Raw genomic sequence first — 23,538 nt, 5'->3', positions numbered from 1 at the left:
CTTAACCTGAAGAACATAAAAAAAAAGACAATAAGAAGAAGAATGATCATGGCTACTAATTTTAGAAGCCAAGTTGAAAGCAACTTAGATGTGGATGAGAATATTGTCTGTACATCAATGCAGAAGGAGGTGAATCTGAGTAGCCTTCAACAACAAGAAGAGAAGGAAATGACCAAACTCTTCCATATAAAGATACAAGTCAAGAAGAAAAAGATTAATGCTCTGTTTGATTCGAGATCTTGGGCGAATCTTATTGCAGTAGAGCTGGTCAAGAAGTTAGGGCTGGAAGTTCATGATCATCTAAGCCCATATCCATTGGGATGGGTAAATAAGGATGCAAAGTTGAAGGTAACAAAAAAATGCAAAATTAGATTTTCTATTAGTGTTGATTTTCTTGATGAAGTAGAAACAAATGTGGTTCCCCTTGATGTATGTAGAGTCATGTTTGGGAGTCCCTACATATACATGCGAGATGCAATATTCATGCGAATAACCAACCAGTATCCACTCTTCAAGGATGGAAAATCGTTCACCATCTATGCACACAAAAGCAAGCCAAAAATTTCGCTGGTAAGTGCCAACCAATCCAAGAAATTAATCATTTCCACCAAGAAGTATGTTTTATTATTTTTAAGAGAAAATCAATCTGTAGAAGAGTCAGTAAGAGGAAACACATCCATGGAGGGGTGCATTTAGAAATAGAAACACCAACTAGAAGAGTTTCTACAAGTACACATAGATGTTTTTAAGGAGTCTTAAGGGTTACCAACTAAGAGGGAAGTGGAGCATGAGATCTAGCTATTGCCAGATTCCCCATTGCCAAACACGAGGTTCTACAAGTAGTTTGTTATAGAAGCGAGGTGAATAAATAGTTGCACCAATTATGTTTATGAGATTTATGAATGATGTAATATCCCTTTTATAGATTCATTTGTTATTGTTTATTTGGATGATATATTGGTATACAATGCTACCTAGGAGAAGCACATCTCACATTTGATGCAGGTGCTAGAGACATTAAAGAAGCACCAATTGCTAAGAAATCTTAAGAAGTGTGAGTTTTCACAACAATATTTGGTGTTTTTGGGGTATGTGATAGGTGGAGAGCTGAAGATAGATCTTGACAAGATGGAGGCCATCATGAAATGGCTAGTGCCAACAAATGTTTATGAGGTTAGGAGTTTCTTTGGGCTAGTACAATACCTGAGGAAATTCATAGCCTCATTTTCAATGGTAGTAGTGCCACTCCATGCCATAACAATAAGTGGTAAGAGTTTCCAGTGGGGAAGGGTCAACAAAGGGCCTTTGAGGAGCTGAAGAAGAAGATTAGTCAAGCACCAGTTTTGGCATTACCAAATTGCAACAACCCTTTGAAGTGGAGACATATGTGAGTGGGTATGCTATATGAGGCCTATATGCTGCCATTATGAAGTATTTCATGGGGCAGTTCTTAACTACCCTACCTATGACAATGAGCTCTATGCCCTAACACAGGCTGTAAAGAAGTGGAAGCACTATCTGATGGGAAAAGTAGATAGTAACCCACACATATCACCATCCACTATAGTACCTGCAAGCCCATAGTAAGCTACAACAAACTAGGCATTACAAGTGGATGGGGTTTCTACAACAATTTCATTTAGTAATTAAGTACACAAAGGGAAACACAAACAAGTTGGCCAACATGCTTCAAGGCTACCCACATCAAATATCACAACTTTGGGAACTATGACGCACATGGATCCATTCACCCATGATGCATACAAAGAGGCATATTCATAGGATGAGTACTTCAGGGAGGTGTTTCAGTAGATGTAGAGTGAGTCATATGCACGATGGTGATAACACCATTAACTACCATCACCAGGACAAGTTTCTCTACAGGTTGAATAAGCTATGTGTTCCTAAATTTAAATGATTGCAATTGATTAGAGAGGCTCACACCTCTAAGGTTACAAGGCACTTGGTTTAGGGAAGATAGCAACCAACTTGTAGTGGTATGTGCATTGGCCCAAGATGTAAGAGCAAGTAACTATGTTCATAAGAGGATGCATGCTTTGTTGTACCAACAATACTAGCAACAAGAAATAAGGTCTATATCATCCCTTACATGTAACCACTCATCCTTGTCAAAGCATTTCCATGGAATTTGTAGGAGGTTTACCAACAACTAGGAAGGGACATGACTATTTGTTTGTGGTAGTTGACAAGTTCAACAAGATGTGTGTTCTAATGCCCTGTAAAAATAGCACCAGTTGACAAGAAGCAATGAAATTATTCTTTGGATAGTTCTGGGTGCACTTTGGGATACCAAGGGCATAATTTCAGATAGGGACACAATATTTCTCAGTGCATTTTGGACTGCATTGTGGGAGAAGATGGGCACAAAGTTTAAGAGGTCTACAACATTACATTCACAGACAGATGGACATATAGAAGTAGTCAATAGGACTTTGGTGCCACTAATGAGGTGATATAATCAGAAGCACATGAAGCCTTAGGATGAAAATATAGTATTTATACACCACTCTTACAATAGAGTAGTCCACACTTCTACTAGTAAGTACCCATTTGAAACTTGTTTTATATATTTGTCTCCTTCATCTCTAGATATTTCATATGGGAAACAAGGAGGTGTGATGGAGGATATTACATGGGATGCCTTGGGGCCTGGAAAGATTGTATAAAAGATTAGGTACATCCATACACAGGTACAAGAGATACTATAGAATTCACAACATAAATATAAGGCCAGGGATGATCAGCCCAGAACAGAGAAATCGTTCAAGGTGGGAGATAGAGCATGGTTATATTTGAACAAGGAGAGGATATAGGGTTATGGTAAGAAAATAAAGGCTCTGTGGTATGGTCCATTTGAGATACTAGAAAAGGTGTGTGATAATGCCTATTGAATTAGTTTACCACCATACATGCACATTTACTCAGTTGTAAATGTAGAGAATCTGAAACTCTATGATCCTTCCATGCTAGATCATGAAGAGGAATAGGTCCTACCTCTTGTGGAGGATTTGGCATTGGATGCTCAAGTACAGTTGTTAGAAGATATAGTTTTTTAGAGGAGGTCCATAAATACAAGATATGACCTTTGGAAGATTGGTTTAAAAGGACAAATTCTAGGCAAAGCTAAATGTTACACTCGCGAGAAGGTGGAGGGAAAATTTCCTCACCTCATTCAGTAGAAGCTTTTGGGGAGAAAAACCATCCCAAAATGGGGAGGTGTTATATACATTGGACCATTTTATTGTTTTTCATCCATATTTATGCTTTCAAAGTGGAAAGAATGGAGGAATCAACTCCAAGGACCATTTTTATTGGCGGGACCTAGTTTGGTAAAACGAGGTCTGAAACCTTCCATGAGTGTTTTGATGCATAAAATGACATTTTTTGGGTTAAAAATTTGTCACTTTAGCACCACACCTTTTTTTCATGTTCTACATACTGATACCTTCAAAATGACGTAATAATCACATCATTCAGAGTCCATATGTGAAAATTATGCCATTTAGAAGTTGATATTTCTGTTTTCACCACCATAATTTGAGAGGATGCCATGTCAGCTCCCATTATTCATAAAAAAGGGGCTAGCGACATGATTATGATGAAGAAGACTCTACAAGAGTCTATCTTGTAACTCTGTTAGGTAGTCAAACCTAACCACTAATAGGCTATCGGGTTGTGTTATAATCGAGCCACTAGGAGGAAAAGAGTTTCATTCTTTCGAGTGCATTTGTTCCATAACTGAGCAAAAATTAGTTGAGAGGGATAAGATATAGAGCACACTGAGAGGATTTTTGCACTGAAGTAACCCACAAGAAACATGCCATACTTCTTGGTACTCGCAACAATTTTCTATTAAGAGAAATAGAGCAAAGCAACCTCACCTTCTAGCCGAGTCTTTCTCCCAAAAGGGTTTCCTAGGTCATATCTTGTGTGAAACGTGTTTGTGAGATTTTATTTCACTATTCTCTATTTTTTTCATAATTTTAGTTCACATGCATACATTATTAACAATAATATAAAAAGAAATAAAGTTGTAATAGATTAGACTTTCAAATTTTAAATATAATTTTATCAAATTTGTTGTGATGAACTATCTAGTGAAATATCCACAACAATTTATGGCTCGATTTCAAAGTAAAAAAAACACATAAATAGGATTTATAATGGTCTAAGAAGCACCCCAAATGTAGTTTTGTTGGAATTAATTCTTCCATGTAATGTGTGAGTTATCATTGTGAGTCCCTAGGTGCCAATCTAGAAGTAGTGAGTTTCCTATGTGTGAGTTGTAATAGCTATCTAGATGTGTCGTTGTCAGTCATCTAGATGCTATAAATATGTAACCCTTGAGATTAATAAAAGATAACTAGCATGATTTGTGTTGTGTACAATCTCTCTCCCTCTCTTTCAAATTTATAACATTGTATTAGAGCAGGTTATGGCTTGACTCCCTCAAGGGAGGGCCAGGAAGATGTGAGGGAGCCTAAGTGTTAATGTCTATGTACATATTAGCATAGGTATGTGAGAGTTTATTTTTAATGTGTGAGATTTTTTTTTTTGAGCCAATGTGTAAATCCAAATTGTTTTGTGGAGTATGATGTTTTGCTGAAGAGTTCTGCTGTGAAGGCTTCTAAGATCTATAGATCTAAATGTTGTGAAGACTGTGTGAGTTGTTGGGATCTTCTCGTTTGGCGAAAAACTTAAGGGGGTGTTTCCTTCATTAAGAGATCTACGATTGGTGAGACCTGGAAGGTCTGTTTAACTACTGTCTGGCTTCCCTCCCAACATTCTATCAAAAATTTCCCTCTACCTTTTCTGTCAAGTCGAACGCCGTGCATCTGTTGCCATATTTCTGCATAATGGATCTATGATCATTCAATAAAAAAAAATGGATGTTATTTTCTATGGATTAGGTCCATTCGTCTAACGATTATTCATCTCAGCATCAACAATGCTTGTTGTCTAGATTTATTTAGGCTTGGTATATCTACGCAAACATGATAAACTATAGCAGGAGATGAGATCGTCATGTTTTACATGGGCATTATGTCTAGCTGCAGTGGAGAGCGTCGTCTGGGTGATTCCGCTTCTCATGGAAGCTCCAGATCAGAATGACTTCGTTGAAGTTCCTCAATGGAAATGGAAATGAAAATTAGAGCACTACCATGATGTCATGTGGATGTCAGATCTGGGCACACAAAAGTCTCGGCGAGGAGTCAACCAAAATGGTGGTGTTGAAGCACGTAGGGCATATCAGTCAAATGCTCGATGGTGATTTGGCCAAATGGGATCTCTACGTCAGATCTCGTTTCATTTGTTGCAGATGGCGTAATAGGGTTTGAAAATTTGAATCACTTCCATTTATCTATGTCTCGAGATGGCTCAATCTGTGTTGTGTTGCTTCCCCAATGCTGTAATTTTTTTTTTAATTTTTTTATGCTATTGTTATTCAGTTTTCAGATTTTTGTAGTGAATATGTATGGGCTATTAAAAAGTTGAGCCTCGTATCCATAGGAAGAGAATTACATTGTCAGATATTCTCTCAACTCATAGTTATCGGAGGAGTGTCCATTCATCCATTGATTCCACCGTCTCAGCTATTTTGTTGAGGATCCCTCAAAAGCCAACTAATTCTAGCACAATTCCGGAGATCAACTCAAAAGGTCGCGGACCAAGCGGATCATGTAGATCTGTCATTAAATGGGCTCATGGGAACAAACTTATGGCTGTCGGAGATTGATTTGACTCAAAATTATCCAAGGATCCATCCATCAATTACATTGCCCACAAATCACAATGGGCATACTTTTCTAAACAGATCCTTGGAGAGAAGTGGTGTTTAGATGTTGATTTGCTCAACACTAATATATTTATGTCGATTTGATATTTAGAGTTGTGCAGTTTATTATGTGGTTTGTCATTATCACTGTAATGTGAAAAATCAAATGAAGAACCAATTATAGAACAAATTATCATAATTTCAAATTGGTGGTTTTTGATGCATACAGTGACACAAGAACATATCATGAATTTTGTAGAAAATCTGTGTAGGTTAACCTGATAATGCAATATAAATCAAAGCAGAATACTATAACCTACTTCTACTATTAATTTGTGGAAGCTTAAAGATCGAGCTGAACAATATATCCATAAGAAGAAGAGTCAATTGCACAATACACATGAAAATACTTTGGGGAAAGCCTCGGTTAAAAACCCCACACTATTGTATTACCGTACATGGTGGAAATACATAGGAATTATACAAAGCCTTAGCTCTCACAGCTTGCCAGTTCTCAGTACAATCCTCACAGATGCTCAAAGGCAATCTTAGCTTCTCTCCAACCTTCCTCTCTTCCCTCCAAGCTCCTAATTCCTTGCGCTGTTCCTCTGGGATGATTCTCCTGTTACCAAGTGGATGATCTCTTCCAAAACTGCGCAATCCTCAAGGATTAAATCCTTGACTGCATGCATGAGTTTTCTCCAGTGAGAAAACACATGCAACTGATAGTACACTGTCCTTGAACATTAATCTCAACTGGGTCTTTCTCATAATAGACATGCATGAGTTTCTGATGAGGGAATCTTCAGTTAACTGGAGTAGTACTAGTTGAGTGCATTAATGCATCAATTGATTGTTAACTCACTATTAGTTCCTCAACCATTTTGGAACTAATTTAACTGGACTTAACTCAATAAATTAAGTTAACTAATTACAACTCAAATATAACTCAATCTTATCTCTTTAATTTAAGGGATAACTCTTGCATGACTTTAGAAAGACTTCTAACTTGAATTTCTCCAACTAATTAATTTAAAATAAATAAATTAATTATTTCCAAGTAGTTGTTAAGACTAAATTTGATTTTAATTCACAATTTAATTCAAGGACAAATTAAAATGGAATATTATTGTTGCCATATTTCAACAAATTTGATTATGTATAATTTTTTATAAGCTGGTGGTGTCGTGTGGAGCCAGGAACATAAACTTACAAGTTAATTTGATAATGTGTTTAAGAGGTCATCTTGTATAATTGACTTCTGAATACATTCAGTACCCAGACAACCTTCCTAGATAACTGCGGAATATAGCGGAAGACCATGTGTTCAACAGATGGAGGTATGTCCATAGGATGGTTCAGTATCGAGACTGAACCATCGTGCTCCGGGAGGTCAAGAAGCATCAATTCTGCAAAGAACGTGAAAGGTGGTTATGTTTTAAATGGAGGTCAAGTGACAACTTGAAGACATGGTGGTGAAAGAGCAGTGTTTACGAGATTCCAAAGTGGATGTGGGTGCTGTTGATAACCATATCGGACAAATCTGACAAAGATTTATTTATTTTCGTAATGTGGGTTTTTTATTGTATATTTTCTATATGTGAGCATTAAGGGAGGGTGTTGGAAGTAATGCTTCCATGTAATGTGTGGGTTGTCATTGTGAGTCCTTAGGTGCCAATCTATAAGTAGTGAGTTTCCTATGTGTGAGTTGTAATAGCTATCTAGATGTGTCATTGTCAGTCATCTAGATGCTATAAATATGTAACCATTGAGATTAATAAAAGATAACTAGCATGATTTATGTTGTGTACAATCTCTCTTGCTCTCTTTCAGATTTATAACAAGTTTATATGAGAAAATCACAACCTCATGTATCAACTAGGCTCCTTGACACCCACATTCATTTTTCCACCTCATCTCCCACGATTAAGGTTTTGGATCCTAGGGTTTTAGATTATATGTTTAAAGTATTGTTAGCTTCTTATTTAGCCTTTCGGAAATGATCATATCTAATAAATATCTTCTTAGAGATAAGCTACCAACATTTTCGCTAGTTTGTATTGCTTCACATATTGCAGTGTTTTCACTTTTTCGTTCATTAATAGAGTTTGGATTCATTGCACTATTCTACACTTCAAAATATCTCTATGTTATTTCACCAATTATTATTATCTACATTTTGATCTCAAAATAATTTGGAGCAATTGTATCTTATCAATTTTCTCCTTGTTTTTCATACATGTGCTAGATGGTAATGGGGTACAACGAATTGGGCCTAAAGCTAATCAAGATTGGTGCAAAATTTGTTCATTTTCCTAAGTAGTCTCCCATGGTGAATGAAAAGAAAGAAGAAAAGGTAGGAAATCCTATATGGATGTTGCTTGAGGAATCCCTTGAGCGACAAAGGAACAAGATGATGGATACTTTTTTCAAATCATTTTAAAGGTGTAACAATAGTTAAGGTACAAGTTAAGTTTACCATTCCTTTGTTTGAAGGTAAGATAGATATAGTTGCTTTGGAGAAAGGATTAAGTTTGCTAGAGGGTTATTACTCTATTAAGAAAAAAATAAAATGGTGAGAAGATCATCTTGGCACTTTTGAAGCCCCTTTCTCATGTCAAATATTGGTGGGACACTTATAGTGTGCAACATGAGGAAGATGAATTTGAAGCATTTGGGATGTAACCCACTTGGGTGACTTTAATTGATTCCCTTGAGGAGGAGTTTTACCCTATTGGAAACTACGATGAGCAATATGTAGCATGAATAAATTATCCATGTTGTATAATTATATTGTTTTTCATCCATATCAATGCTTTTAGAGTCGAAATAGTGGAGGAATCAGCGCATAGGACCTTTTTTATCAGCGAGATCCAGTTTGGAAAATTGGGGTTTGAAACCTTCTGAGAGAATTTTAAGGCATCAAATGGCATTCTTTGGGTGTAAAAATTTTCCACCTTACCATAGCACATTTTTCCTCCTCTTCTACAAATATATATACCTTTCCAATGGCACAAGAATCACCTCAATCAAAGTCCACATGCAAAAGTTATGCCACTCAGAAGTTGACCTTCCTTTTTTTCCACCACAATTTGACAGGATGCCATGTCAGGCCCCATTACTAGCGGAAAATGGGCTAGACATGTGATCATGATGAATACAACACTATAAGATTCCTTATTGTAACTAGCTAAGTGTTGAATGAGTTAAAACTAACCACTAATAGGCTATTAGGTTGTGTTATAAACCGACCACTAAGAGAGAAAGCGGTTCCATTATTTTCTAGGGAATTTTGTTCCATAAATGGGCACAATAGATGAGATGGGTAGGGAAAGAGAACATAGAGAGGATTTATGCATTGTAGTAGCCCATGGGCCACATGTATTACTTCTTTTTACTCACAACAATTTTCTATACAGAGAAAGAGAACAAAGTGACCTCATCTTTCAGCTGGTTTTTCTCCCGAAAGACTTTACTAGGATATATCTAGTGTAAATGGTGGTTTGTGAGTTTTTATTTCATTGTTCTCTATTTTCTACATAATTTTAATATTCACGCATACACAATAAACAATAATCTACAGATCCATAAATATAAAGAGAAATAAACCCTCATAGTGTAGTTTTAAGTATAATTTTATCAGATCTATTGTGATAAACTATCCATTGGAATATCCACGACAATTTACAGATCATATTGGTATCATAGTAGGTTTCTTTGGGTATATTGTGAATATTTTCAGGGGATCTATATTGACTAAGCTTAAATTCATAAAACCCTAGTCATGGCTGATGAATCTATGAATAACCCTTGTGATCCTGCATAAGAGAGTTTTTCACGGCTGGAAGCACAATTTGTAGATAAAAACCATAACATGAATCTCCTCATGTCAACCTTGAATAATAAGCTCAAACTATTCAGAGAAGATGGGGGGTTCTAACACATAGGTCTGATTATAGGGGAGATCAAGAGATAAATAATAAATAGAGAAAGAGCCAAAGAAAGGACCTGAAAAAGATTAACCTAGTTCGAGTGTCATGAACCATTCACAATCCTTGTTCAAAATGGAAGCGAAATTTGACATCAAGCCGTATCAAGGTGAGATCGACACTATGAAGCGAAATCATTGGTTGCAAAAATTAGAAGTTTATTTTATTGTTCATCATATAGAGGAAGAACATAAGCTTTCATTTCTGTGACTAAAATTGGAGGGCCACGCCCTGACTTGTTGGAAAAGCCACATAAAGACCTTGAGGTTGGAGGGCGATTGTCTAGTGACTAAGTGGGAGGAATTTAAAGTCACAATTTTTGTTAGGTCCCTATAATAGTGTAGTACCCTCATTGTAGCCCCCATATTGTTATTTTTGTGCCCCATTGAAGCCAACTATTGTTATTGCTGTGCCCTTTCATTATTATTATTATGTAGGCTTAGATTATATTGTGACCCCTTAAACTCCTATATATAGAAAGGAGGCCTTTTCATTTGTATCATCCAAGAATTGTTCATTTATGTAATGTAAAGGAGGTTTCCTCCTCAAATAGGATAATTTTTAAGTTGTTGATATATCTTTTCTTTTGTTTTGTGAAGTGGTTGCATAACATTTGGTTTTAGAGCTTTGGATTCTAGGTTTCACTGCTTCAAACAGGTCATCTTGATATTTTCGCTATAATTTTTTTAATAAAAAGTTTAAGCTAAAATTGCAACCACATAGGGCTGAAATATTTTTGAATTTCGTGTAGGAATTTCAGATCTTGGTTTGCTATATTTTCTGAGATATGGTTCAAAGAAGTTAGGGTTTTTGTAGGCTCCAGAATTCAATCTTTAACAAGTGACCCAGGGAAAATCGTCATAACTTTCTCTCTGAGCGTCGGATTTGAATTTCATAAAATTGATCAAAATTTAATAGACTTTGGTCTTTCCTATATCATTTTAAGGGCCGAAGGTGGAAACAAAGACACGTGGCACTTCGTACAAGTTCGCTCTACTGAACCAGTCCATAATTAGGTCATTGTGGGAGATTGGGTATATCATTATCTTTATGAATCTAATTTTGGTTTGAATTGTTGCATTGGAAAAAAGACTCATAGGGCTACCATAGGACCAAATTTCAGATATTGAAGAGCCGAAATTATAGAGGTACAATAGTTTCAATATCTAGCTCCAAAAAACAAGGAAAAATGTGTGTATTTTTTAAATTTTTTGCTTAACTTTCGTTTAAGAAATCAGTTTGAAGTTATTCAAAGGGAATAGTGAAGCATAGATATAATTTTTTGATTCCAAAATGCCTCAAATAAAAAAAATGGATATACCTAGTAAGAAACCAGAAAGATCTACTATGACGCATGAAGAAGAGGAAGAATTGCAACATGATATATCAAAATTATGAGACCAAGTGCAAGAAATTTCGCTCTCACAAAGAGTAACCAAAAATTAATTGGAAGCTAAGATGGATGGGTTAGAGACAAAAATCAAAGGAAACATGGAAGGTTTGAAGGAAGGTTTGACAAAGTTGTTACAAGAAATGTTTTGCTAATGGTGATAAGGTACTCCATGAAAATCATGATGAGGACAAAAAGAATATAAATTATGATTTTATAGACTCAAATGTGGGGTTTAAGAACCACCACATTCCAAAGATTGATATGAGGAAGTTTGATGGCAAGGATCCGGTAACATGGATACTACAGATGGAGCAATATTTTGATCTACATGATGTGAAACACACACAAAAGGTACACATTGCATCTTTATATTTAGAACCCAATCAATTTGTATGGTATTGATGAATTTGTTCTCGTAAACCACTTATCACTTGGTCAATTTTTATGGAGGAAATGATAGCATATTATGAGGATACAAAGAGTAACACCTTCTTTAGCTAATTGATAAATCTCAAACAAAAGGATTTAATAGTGGAGCACATTGAGGACTTCCAAAAATTGAATATCAGGGTTACTAATATTCCAGAGGAGTATAGGATTGATGTCTTCATTGGGAATTTAAAGGATAACATCCAACATGAGGTTTGCCTTTGGGAACTTGATTCGTTGGAGAAGGCATTTAGGGTGTCAAGAAAAGTTGAAAGCAAAATTATGGCAACAAGGAAGTCTACCACTCACAACTATAAATATGGAAGTGTTGCTACTCCTAACATTCCATAACATACATGGTTGACACTGCAACATTGGAAGGAAAAAGAGAAAAAGGGCTTTGTTACACTTGTGTTAGAAAATACACTAAAGGTCATAAGTGTGTTGAGAAGAAATTATTTTACATAGATTGTGAAGAGGAGGAAGAAAAGGATCATAAACATCAAAAGAGGAGGATATACACCAGAAACCAACCCTAGAGAAAGAAGAAATGAATCTGACCATATCTTGTAATGCATTGGAAGGAGTTACCATTCCTCAAACTCTCAATATAGAAGGATATATAAAAAAGAAAAAGGTAATAGCATTGATTGATTCAAGTAGTAACCTATTGACGGTGCTGGACCCGCCAACATGTAAGGGGATCTCCTCGGTAAGAAGTCCCAATTAGACCTTAGACTATTTGGTGTAGGAGCCCCAGCAGTGGGTGACATGGTAATGCCTTGACCATGATTTCGCACAGAGGCAAGTAAGATGTCCCTGTTGGTAGCAAGGGTGTGACAACTACAATAAGTCAAGGAAGGTGCATGATAGGTTCTAACACACTGATGGTGAAGTGAGTGTGCCCCTTGGAAACCTGTAATAGTACGCGGCTTGGAAGGGAACAAACGAGTGAAGATGCATCACAAGATGGAAAGTAAGTTAGCGAGCAATCCAAAGTGATGGTTAAACCAACAACACTTTTCGGAAAGATTCATACATACTTATACATAATATTCCATACATGCATGCGTAAGAAAACAAATACATATACTGTTTAGAGTAAACCAGATAGCATAGAATACAATACAACATATGCATGAAACGTGTTGGCTCTGTTATACTAAGAAGTGTAAGTTCTATTCATATAATACATCCATGTCCAACCACTAGTTCTAACAGCGGAACGTTACAGCCACAACCACCTACTCCTCCAAAGAGATGTACTAGCTCTACACAGTGGAGAAGCCAAGGCTCGTTACAATACTGTCCAAGATTTCTCTAAGATAGTCCTATCGGAAGCTTGGCTGAACAAAAGCCTTTATAATGAGTTATGAGGTACTATTTATAGCAAAGGGTGGGGTGATCCTTGACATTCCCTTTTGAGACCGTTCATCTACCCTCATGACTCTTCAACTACTCTATGACTATTACATTCAACTATCGACACTTGAACTTCCACTTGACAAGACGTTACATTACAATGCACATGTGCCCATGTGAGACAAAATGGCTTGAGCAAGCCATGCAAGACAACGCTGACACTCAGACCGTTGTGTTATCGGGAAATCTAGTGTCCACTCGGAGCTGCTAGTCCCACTAAGACTGGTAGCTATCTTAGAAACAAACAAACTAAAACTACTTTCGTTTTCCTTTATGAGAAGTAGATAAGAGTGGAATGAAGGACACCAACCTCAGTCTTGCGCTTGGTTCCTTGCTCGATTCCTCTCCCTTCTGACAGATCCTTACCGCTTCTCCTTCGTCTACCCAGCTTCAAAGAGCACATGTGGAATCAAAGCAGCATAATACTATCGAAGAACAGAGATCTACAATCATAAACAATATAGGACCAGATGTATATTGACCACACAAATGCATATATCATCAAACGTACAAGAATGTGGAGGAAAACTTGAATAGCTTTATTAATATCAAGAATAGCAAAGAGGATTACAACCAATTGTTCTGACCCAACGTCATCCTCCAGCATGAAAGCCCTTCTTTCACCTCATGAAAAGCTTAGATCACCCAACACTATGATATTCCAACAAGAAACCAATGACACTTCCTTACAAGATACAAAATTCCAGCCTTTGGATCTCTGAGATGAGGGATCCATATATAGATGATTGCAGGGAAGTGAATCAGCTTCTGGGATTTTGATTAGTGTCCTCTCTCTGATAGTTCTTGATTCCACTTGGAGATTGATGATCTCTTACTCATCCCTGGGCGAATTCAGAGAGGCAAGTGTCACAGGAGAAGTTTCTGGAAGATTCCATGATCATCCACCTCGCAAACTGTCTCTGCCATTTGTCCACTCTCGCCCATCGCACCCTACAGAAGGGCTTTTCAGTATGCATCGCACCCTTTTCACTGGGCAGGTGGGATGCATCGCACCCTTAGCACTGAGCAACCTGTATGGTCCAGTTTTGACCAGTTCTGAGCAGTTTCCTGTGGAGAACTTCTGGGAGATGATGTAATCAGTTGACCTTGTTCCTTTAGGGTATGAAACAACACTTTTAGGGACTTAGGAGCCCTTGGTTTATGGACATGTTTGATTGGGGTTGCAGTGCCCAAAAATTTCTATAACAGTTGCCCCCTAAAGCATGAGGTCGTTAATCTTTTGATGTTGGGTGAAATGCTTTATCATGAGGATCCGAAGTTTTTTCGAGCTGGAAGGTGACCTGTAATAAGATACAATACAATACATTATCTTCATAATATTTTTCATGATCTAGCTGAGGTGGGAATTCCCACGCTCAGCTTTATAAATTCATTTTCATGTACATAAGACAAACAACTGTTTGTGCGGTAGACTGATGATTCTAATAGAGTCATCATCCTTTGATTCAGATGATCATCTGTGTAGCAACAATGTACATTTGATGTCTTTATTTTCCTGAATATATCACAACCCGAATGGATGAAACTAGATTCGGGGTCTTCAAACTCGTTCAATCTTCACTTGGAGTACAAGTCGATCCATGTGAAAGATGTTCTGGAGTCGAACATGGAAAGACATCGCCTGATTACCAGCTAATGATGTAAGCTATTAACAGGCGTGAGAGGAATCACCGATAATGATGATGACCCTCAAGGTACTACAGTACAATTTGCGTGGTGTGAATAAGGGACTTGGTGTCGAACACCGTGCAAAATCTTTTGGTCGAAGGCCATTGATGTAAACCTGTTGCCAGAAGTGAGAAACTTTCCATTGAGGCATGCAAGCTTCAAAGTACTGAAAGGGTTGTTCCTAAGTCGACTTCTTAGATAATGAGCTGATGTCGACAAGAAGCGACCCGCCATATGAGGGCCTTAATGAATCCCACATCTACGACACGGAATGGAGTAAATGATTTTGGAGGTGAAAACGATCTGATGATACAAGGTTCAGGGTGGCAGTCATGAAAGAATGGAGCGTGAATGTATTGCAGTGGATGAGACACAGGTGAATTCTCTGAGTGACTTCTCTTGAACATACCGGCGACACTGACATGGATTGGTAGCGTTAACCCCAAATATGGATGGTGTGATGGACCAATGGTGATATGACCAGTGAACGAAACAACCCAACTCGACTCGAATGCGGAGTGAAAGTGTCATGTTCAAGAGCGTCTTGCTACCAATAAAGTTTCTTCAAGTTTTCTTCCCAATTTTCCCCCAGTCATTGCTGACCAGTACCTCTTTATTTTTGTCAAGATTGAGGAGGATAACATATGCTTGTTCTATAATTTTCCCTTCGGGAAAACCCGTCGCTATATGTCAACAAGCCTAGCGACTGTGAAACTCGTTCTTGTCTGTATGGACAAGTTTGTCGCTATTCGGTTTTAACGAGTTTAACAACAAAGATAACTCAATCCTTTTCAATTTTAGAGAGTTTGAAAGGGATGTAAAGGAAACTCCAATAATCCTTTTTCGTCATATAATCCCTTAAGTCCGAAAAAGTATAAAATAATACGAAAGGGATGAATTTTCGATAATTTTAACGAGCCGAACAAGACAAGCGCTCGATCTTTTTGTGTAATAATCCCTCAGGTCCAAAAAGATTAAAATCTAGAGGAGGGATAGCACTTCTGGTCGCTTTAACGAGCTGGAGAGGCCAATCGATCGACAATCTTTTCATATTTTACGAGTCAGGTGAAAATAGCTTAAAGGAGACTCGTTTTTGAGGAACGAGTGATAATTTCAGGTAGCAGCTGGTTCCAGGTAAGGTTTGGAATTTTCCAGTCATGGCAGTGTCACAAGGATGGCTAACAGGATCACTCTTCGCAACTGTTCCTCAAAAAGGGGCAAACAATCAAATGGAGGTGAATGATCGGCTAAAACAGAGTGGAGGTGATGATGAGAACACGACCAGGGCTCAAAAGCTGATGATAATGCATTCACAATGGTTATTTACCAGAAATTGGTTCATTTTTTAATGAGCTTAAACTCTGGGGGAACGTTTGCTCATTGCTTATGTTTAATTTTTAACGAGCTTGAACTCCACATAAAAACTGCTCGTTGCCAAGTTTAATTTTTAACAAGCTTGAACTTTGCGTAAAACTGCTCGTGGCGGGTTTATTTTTTAACAAGCTTGAACCTTGCGGTAACACTTCTCGCAGCGGGTTTATTTTTTAACGCGCTTGAACCCTTCAATAACACTACTCACGACGGGTTTATTTTTTAACGAGCTTTAATCCTGCGGTAACACTGCTCATGGTGGGTTTATTTTTTAACGAGCTTGAACCCTGCGGTAACACTACTCATGATAAGTTTGCATGCCCCTAGCAATATAATGCAAATCGAGGTGCATGCCCCCCAAGCTTCATTGCATTCAACTCGGTGATTGGAATGAAGGTTTACCTCCAAGATCTTTGAAAGACTCGACTTGGAAAGGGAGTTGTTTCATTTTTTAATGAGGTTGACATAGTAAAAGAACTATCCTCATGATCCACTGTATTTACAGTATTTGATAGAAAATAAAAAACTGAAGGATGATTAAGGTTGCTGGAATAATCTTCGTGGTAATCCGGAAGATGGGAATGATGGTGGTAATATTCCCATGGTGCCTCTCCTATCATCATTGATTGAATGATTCCTTCGTCTGTAGAGTGTACATGCGACCAAGGATCTGAAGAGGTGCCATATTCCTTAGACCTATTTATCCAAACACTCGATGAGTGTTGATTTGGGTTTGCCCCCCAGGCCAAGAAAATTGATTGCTACAATATTTCTATTAGGGCGATGATCCATGCTAACAAAATGTTCAGGAATCTTCTGAATCTAGAAGATATCATATTGCAGGTTCCCACCGTGGCCACTTCCGCCAGATTGTTTGGAGGTGGTAGGGAAAAAGTACCCATCAATGTAGGGTGTTTTAGTAGGCCTACTCCAATATTTTGAAGCGAATGAGGGCTTCCATGCATCATCGGAATGCTTCCCGTAACTTGTGAACTGTTGGGGAGAAATGTTTGTTGGTCGACGGTTGTAATTCCTCCTTGGAAGGGAAATGCAATCTTCCTGAAGTAGGTCGACACAACGGCAACCATAGCATATATCCAGGGCTTCCCAGTAGGATGTTGTAATCGAGGTTTTCGTCGATTACTTCAACATCTATTTCTACCGTTTTGGCCCCCAGTTTTACTTGCAAATTACTTAAAATCCCATATGGGGTGTATGTTCGTCCTTCAAATGCTTTTAATGTTGTCGAAGATCGTGACAAGGGTGGAGATCCTAAAGTTTTCCGGCAACTCATCGACATAATGCATGTAGATGCCCCCTCATCAATAATTGTTCGATGAACAGTTTTGTTGAGGGCTTTCACTTGAATGAGGAAAGCTAGTTGAGCTGGTAACTGAGGGTCATATCCTTTGTGATTAAAGGACACAAGATTGGACTCCATTGGGTCAATCCCACCTATCACCGATAATAAAGTTTGCTTTTGGGAGGGGCAATTTTGTAGTACCTCAAGTGTCAACATAGTGGATGCCGATTGGGCCAGATCCTCCACTATATTATAATGCTGTGCTACTCTGGCACAAGGATTAAATGTCGATTTGTGTACTACTCCCTTTGGCAGCTTTATCATTAGTTCAGGAATGATGGGTGGCACAACTTCGGTCGAAGTTGTTGTCGAACTACTGGGTTGATCATTGGCCTTGTTGTCCGACAGCTGTGGATTCCCGTAATCTTTATTCCTTGTCGATATCAAAGCATCATTTTGTTGCTTTGAAACTGACAACATTAGCACTTGGGATGGGGAAGCATTGTCACTAGCAACCAGATTTGTTCCTGGATTTGGAAACGGATCAGTCAATACTACTGAGGTTTTTGAATTCTTGAAGAATTTTCTAAGCTCAGCTTTATACGGACACTCTCTTGTCCAATGATCCTCATCACATATTAGGCATGGATGATTTGGTTTCCTATCTCCAGAAGGGTTTGCAGAAGATTTTTCAGGGGACGACTCTTCCTGTTTCTTCTTCTTCCCTTTATTTTTCTTCTTGCCTCTTGGTTGCTTGGTTTCTTTGCCTTTGTCAATTGATACAACATTTACTTCCGAGGCGAGAAGTTCTTCATTTGCATTTTGACCTGAAACTGTATGGGCTTTCTTCGACTTAGCCTTTACGGTTTTCGTGCTGGTCGTTCCTATCATGCCATCCCCGGCATGAGAGTCTTTGTTTGATTTAGGAGATGGAGGAACGAAAAATTCTGGTCTAGGAGCATCAGGGATTTTATCATAGAGCGTGCCAGACTGAGTATAGATTAAGTCTAAATATTGCGCACGAGCAATTACTTGCTCTTCAGTGACGACTCCTCCCTTTGCCACATCTTCCGTAATAGAAGGTAACAACGACTTAATAAACCATTTAGCCAACAAATGATCAGGAACATATGTTTTTACCATTCTACGATGATGTCACCACTCATGAATATGATCGGATATGTGAGTGGCCGTCGTTTGCTTGAAATTGGTAAGAAGCTTTGTTCCCGTTTCGTACCTTATGGGTAACTGAAAATGGGTTAAAAAGGTTGTGGCTAGGGTGCTGAAGTTATCAAATGAAGCTCTAGGCAATTCGATATACCATTTTGCTGCCGGACCAGTTAACGTTCGTTGAAAAAGGCGAAGCCTGATCGAATCATCATTAAGAGTGTTAGATGAACACCACAGGTGAAAGGTCATCACATGATTCCACGAGTCTTCACCCGGATTTCCATTAAATTTAGGAATATCTGATGAAAGCTTATGAGGAATCACTGGACACCAAGGGGCGTACGTGATTGGATTGTGTGTTAGACGATTTAGATCTGGTAACTCTAAAGTTGCCACGAAGGGCAACTGTTGATTCAGGTTCGGCAAAGCGTACCCAGGATAAGATGGGATTGCCTAAGCAGTGGGTCTTTGCATACCAGCATAGTGCATTTGATGCTGATAACTTTGATAAGGTTGATGGGCATAACCATTATGAAATGGTTGATGTTATCCGTTCTAAATATACGGCTACCCATTACTTGCAAAGACTTGGTGCTCAGATCCTTGGTAAACTTGTTGGAAATGTGGTTGTTGATATTGCACCAGCCATGGTTGTGAGACCATGTGTTGTTGCCCAATACTAGCTATTTGACCGAGATGAGGGGTAATGGTACCCGTTTGAGCCTGGGTCACTCTAGTTAAGGAGCCACTAACCGATGATTGTGGTGGCGTCGCAGGGACAAGGGGCTGTTGGATTGCGACTTGAGAGACTTAAGGTTGGCATACAACATGTAACACTTGTACTTGCGACACCGTCACAATAGCCGGTGTAGTGGGGATATTTGACATAGGCATACTTTGTTGCATTGAGTATACAACTCTTGGTTGTTGAGGCAGTATTGGTATCCAACCACTGGATGTAATTCCAGCATAACCTAAATTCTGTTGCGAACTCTCGTATGTTTGACCTCCTGGAGGCGACAATGAAAGGGCATATTTCCCTCCATACGGTGGTAATCCGGTGCTTAAGGGAATTATTTTCCTTTGAGGACCGGACTGCCCAAATTGACATTGCAAAGGATCAATTTGCTGAGACTCAACATAAGAGATTCCAGATATTATTCCGGATGAACAAACGGGAACAGACCATACTGTCGAAACAACCCCTGGATGGATCCCATCCAGTGATTGAGAGCTAGTTGCGACAGATGGTACGCCAGCGAACATTGTCGGAGTAGCAGTAGGAAGTTCTGCCGCTGCTGTGTCAGATGACACAGTCCTAGATGTCGACGGTTGTTCAGACATATCTAGTCTATCCAAAAGGTTTCCTAGCGATTCTACAGGAACTTCCGATAACGGTAGACTAATTTCTGATGAAGAAGGATATAGAGTGACCCCTACTCCAAATTGCGATGGAGTACTAGATGGTGGATCCTCCACAATCTCTTCTATAGCAATCAAACTGGGTGGAAGAGGTAGACCGTCAGGTCCGTAAAATATTTCCGGTGCCGAAGAAGGTATAGATTCTGCAGCGACTGATGTTTGGGGAACAACACCTTCTGAATCAGCTATGGATGGAGCTGGTTCAGGTATAGAAGTGTTTACCCTCACACTAGGATCAATTCTACTGTCCTCTTGTGGCTGCGGAACTTCTTCTGTAAAGGCAGGGGTACCAGAAATGTTTGGAGTAATCGGAGTCTCCGAGGGTGTCAGAACACTTGTTCCAACCCGACCAGGGGACTTTGAGCCGGTTAAATGAGTTTGCTTTGTCCGGAATAGTTTTGATTCTGGGGACAAAGACGGTTGACTCGTAAGTCTCCGCGAATGACGGGGTTTCAATTGACTTTCTTCCACGATTGCGAATTACTCAATCAACTAAAAATAAAGGGGAAAATGTTTTCGAATTAAATGAATTTTAGACGCTTTGACACAACTTGTTTTTTCAAGTTTTAAGAGTCGAGAAAAAATAAAAGATGACTTTAGTCGCCTTCGATTTTAATGAGCCTAAAGTGACAAGTGCTCAGATGGACCTTTTCCTTTAAGGAGTTTGAAAAGGAACGAAAGAGACTACTCTGGGAATCTAGACAGAGGGATTACCAAACCAATCACAAAATTGCAGAATACTTTTTAACGTACGACAGTCAATCTTCTCAAATGCTGTGTTCAGTGCATTGCGATCGATAGGGCGGCAGACACGGCTTCCTATGGATAAAGGATATAGCCTATTGTGGTCTCCCAATATATACTCGACGGTACGTGGGAGCACAAGTCCGTACTGGCACTTGTCATCTCAAAGAGGAGGAATCACCCAACCAACAGTGAAAGCGACAGTTACCAGGCTTTACGACGCCGGAATACGTCTCTAACCTAGACTTCTAGATGTTGTGCGTTAGGTTCCAAAGCGTTTTTAGGTTCATTAAATTTATTTTACAGTTGATCTTTCTTAAGAAATTTGCCTTTCAGGTTCACCGTGTGATGTATATGTACAATTCCTAAAATGCAATCTAAGATGATAAACAATCGTTTAATCTTCTTTTTGCAATGAAAATCCTAGCTACTAAAGAAAGAGAGATGATATTCTTTCAACATAGAGCAGAGAGCACACACTAGATGCACTATCCTAAATCAAACCAACAAGCGGTCTAAATGCAAATGAACATGCATGTATTTGTTTTCAGCTTTCTTAATGTGTGAATGACAAGAAGAATGCTAAGTACAAATCTGAATTATCTTTTCAAAGCGACAATACTAACAAATTTCTCTTCAAAAACGAAAGGAAGATAATGACGACACTTTACTATTTTGAATTGAAAACTGCTTTTGACACTTGAAAAACTACTAATTCAAATCAAATACAAGAGTAACTATATAATCGACCATCAAGAACAATAGAATTATTTTCTTTGACTGAAAATGACACTTGCGACACTTTCAAATCAAAAGACGACAGTTTGACTATGCTACTACTTTGTAAAAGAGAATTGAAAATGGCGGAAAATACATAAAAACATTCATAGTTCTTTGCACAATGGAGGCGGAATGATGGAAAGGAAGGGGGTTTCCACAGTGGTATACTGATCACAGACAACAAAACTCCTGAATAGAGCTGAAGAGAGTGAACACAGAAACCAAAATCTGAGGGCAGAAGAGGTCTTGTCTGATCAGCGCACCTGCAACACAGGGAAAGTGCGATGCAACGCACCTACTACACATGGGAAGTGCGATGCATCCAGATTCCCAAGAGTAAAAGGTGCGATGGTCTAGGGACAAGACTTCAACTGGGTTCCGGGTCATAGTTTGTAGCTCAGTTCAGGGATTTAGGCTGGAAAGTGATGTACAGTAAATAGAAATCACAGGGGTTGATCTAATGAGGTTACTAGAGCCACCACTAGGGCAATTAGAAAGTTTGCAAATCGATTGTTCAGTTTATAAGCAAAACCTGAAGATAGACTAAAGTAGCATTGATCTACTTTGCACTTGCATAGCAAATGTAGTTCGAAGGCTATCTGGCTTGACTTTAGGCTCCATCTGTAAGTTTATAAAACAAAAAAATATAGACAAACAAACAATCTATTCACTCCCCAGTGGAGTCGCCATTTTGTTATCGGGAAATCTAGTGTCCACTCGGAGCTGCTATTCCCACTAAGACTGGTAGCTATCTTAGAAACAAACAAACTAAAAATACTTTCATTTTCCTTTATGAGAAGTAGATAAGAGTGGAATGAAGGACACCAACCTTAGTCTTGCACTTGGTTCCTTGCTCGATTCCTCTCCCTTCTGACAGATCCTTGCCGCTTCTCCTTTGTCTACCCAGCTTCAAAGAGAACCTATGGAATCAAAGCAGCATAATACTATCGAAGAATAGAGATCTACAGTCATAAACAATATAGGACCAGATGTATATTGACCACACAAATGCATATATCATTAAACATTGAAGAATGTGGAGGAAAACTTGAATAGCTTTATTAATATCAAGAATAGCAAAGAGGATTACAACCAATTGTTCTGACCCAGCGTCATCCTCCAGCATGAAAGCCCTTCTTTCACCTCATGAAAAGCTTAGATCACCCAACACTATGATATTCCAACAAGAAACCAATAGCACTTCCTTACAAGATACAAAATTCCAGCCTTTGGATCTCTGAGATGAGGGATCCATATATAGATGATTGCAGGGGGGTGAGTCAGCTTTTGGGATTTTGATTAGTGTCCTCTCTCTGATAGTCCTTGATTCCACTTGGAGATTGATGATCTCTTACTCATCCCTGGGAGAATTCAGAGAGGAAAGTGTCACAGGAGAAGTTTCTAGAAGATTCCATGATCATCCACCTCGCAAACTGTCTCTACCATTTGTCCACTCTCGCCCATCACACCCTACAGAAGGGATTTTCAGTATGCATCGAACCCTTTTCACTGGGCAGGTGGGATGCATCACACCCTTAGCATTGAGAAACCTGTATGGTCCAGTTTTGACCAGTTCTGAGCAGTTTCCTGTGGAGAACTTCTGGGAGATGATGTAACTAGTTGACCTTGTTCCTTTAGGGCATGAAACAAAACTTTTAGGGACTTAGGAGCCCTTGGTTTATGGACATGTTTGATTGGGGTTGTAGTGCCCAAAAATGTCTATAACACATTGTGGTGAGACCAACTCTTTGAGATGGTCGAAGGTGATGAGCTGATGCCAAGCTTGGTTGTCCGTGATGTTGTCCGTGCACTCAATGGTGAAATCCTGCTAAAGCGAACTCTTGCCTTCATTGCATCCGGGTGCACTGATATGGATCCTCTGTCCAACTTGTCTGATAGCATGTGGATGGTCATCCTGGTGTGACCATACCGACAACATGTTGATGCATAATGTCTACGCTTCTCTCCAAGCATGTGTTGGTGGTTGTGCGCATCAACTTGTCAAGGTACATGTACAACTCCAGTCGGA

Source organism: Pinus tabuliformis, chromosome 4_1 (assembly GCF_031772625.1).
Source record: "Pinus tabuliformis cultivar Carrire ecotype Pingquan chromosome 4_1, CPIR1, whole genome shotgun sequence".
Taxonomy (NCBI): domain Eukaryota; kingdom Viridiplantae; phylum Streptophyta; class Pinopsida; order Pinales; family Pinaceae; genus Pinus; species Pinus tabuliformis.
The sequence above is the reverse complement of the archived record's forward strand: the minus strand, read 5'-3'. Positions refer to the sequence as shown.